This window comes from Corvus brachyrhynchos, unplaced genomic scaffold (assembly GCF_000691975.1).
Source record: "Corvus brachyrhynchos isolate BGI_N302 unplaced genomic scaffold, ASM69197v1 scaffold317, whole genome shotgun sequence".
Classification (NCBI taxonomy): Eukaryota; Metazoa; Chordata; class Aves; order Passeriformes; family Corvidae; genus Corvus; species Corvus brachyrhynchos.
Genome location: NW_008239295.1, coordinates 711886 through 713883, shown reverse-complemented (window position 1 = coordinate 713883; position 1998 = coordinate 711886).

Genomic DNA, 1998 nt, shown 5'->3' with positions numbered 1-1998 from the left:
GTGCCCATTCCCCGGGGAGCCTGTTCAGTGCCCCAGCACCCTCTGGGGGAAGAACCTTTTCCTCATATCCAACCTAACCCACCCTGACACAGCTCCAGCTCTTCCCTCGGGTCCTGTCCCTGGTCACACAGAGATCAGAGCTCAAAGCTGCCCCTCAGCTTCCTTCATGAGGATGTTGAAGAGCACAGTGAGCTCTGGCCTCAGTCTCCTCCAGCTGAACAGACCCAGTGTCCTCAGCTGCTGCCCACATGGCCTCCCCTCCAGGCCCTTCACCATCTTCACATCCCTTCTTTGGACACTCTCTAACGGCTTTAGATCTTTCTTGTACTGTGGCACCCAAAACCACACACAGTATTCAAGGTGATGCTGCCCCAGCCCAGAGCAGAGCAGGGCATTCCCTCCCTAGCCCGGCTGGCGATGCTGGGCCTGGTGCCCTCAGGACAGGGATGTCCCTCCTGGCTCCAGGCCACTGGTGACTCATGTCCAACTGGCCACTGACCAGGACCCTCAGGACCCTTTCCACAGCACTGCTCTCCAGCCCCTCATTCCCCAGTCTGTCTGTACATCCAGGGCTGTCCCATCCCAGGTGCAGAACCCAGCCCTTGTCTTTGTTAAACTTCACACAATTGGTGACCCCGTCGTTTGTTCAGGGCTCTCTGCAGGGCCTTTCTGCCTTACAGGGAGTCAGCAGCTCCTGCCAGTCTAGGGTTATCTGCAGACTAACTTAGTATCCCTTACAGTCCTGCATCTGGGTCATTAATGAGGTTGTTGAAGAGCACAGGGCCGAGGATGGAGCCCTGCAGGACCCCACCAGTGACAGGTCCCCATTCTGACGTCGCCACAGTCACTGTCACCCTTTGTGCCCAGCCTGTGAGCCAGTTACTCACCCAGCACACAACGTTTTTATCCAGCTAGGGACTGCACAAAATCAACCTGTTGTCCTCATTAATAGAGTCTAAATTATTTTTATACTGTCAGAACCAATGACCATCAAAACAAACACTCTTTGTTGTAGTAACACTTTCCACACCCACTGAAAAACCTCCATGACAACAACAAGTAGCGGTTCCTCACACCAGAACCACGGAATCCATGATCCCTGTATTTCTGCATGAAAAATAAGAAAAACTTTATTCAATGCACCAAAATAGACCAAAAAATGCACCAAGTTAGACCAAAAAATTTTAAAAAATCTTTTTGCACCTGGATAAACTTCTCAAAGGCAGATAAAGGATGGGAACAACCATTCCTGGCATTTTTCACTAAATAATAATTCTGTTTGTAAGCAGACAGAGATGTTTTTGCAGGGAAGAAAACCTTTAGAATGTACATCTGGAAAACTGAGGATTTTTTGTTCTATTAGGTACTGGAGCACACTGACCTGATACAGACACAGGTTTTATAGCTCATTACAATCTTGTCGCCCACAGTCTCCTCCAAAACATTGAACCATCTCAATTCAAATGGAATAATATAAGACCTTTTAAAACCTATATTAACTTTATGTTTTATGCTTTGATAGACCCAGTCTTCTGAGGGGCTTTTCGGTAGTTTGTTTCTCTTTCCCAAACTATTTTGTATTGCATTGTATTTCCCTATATAGCACTTGCTTCTGTTTTTCCTCAGAGTTTAACTTACTCCTACTGCTAAGTTGTATTCTTCAAGTTTCATTTCAATTTCTGATTGTTAACAAGGAAGGTGGAACATAGTTTTTGAAGCAGATTGTTCTGTATCATCCTCCTGAGAGGATTTTGCAAAGCTTTCCCACCTCTGTTGGTGGCTGCTGTCACATTTAAGATACCAGAATATACCATGCAACCTGTCTTCCATCTAACTCTTGTGTGCTTAGATGACTCAAGTTGTCCAAAAACTGAAGCTAAATCCATCTGCCATTCTGCTGGTGCTCCAAAGGTGCTGCTCTCAGCTGTCTCTCCTCCTCTCACTGTGTGGCACATGCTCTGGCTTGAAAGACACCCAGCCAACAGCCAGCTTTTGCCC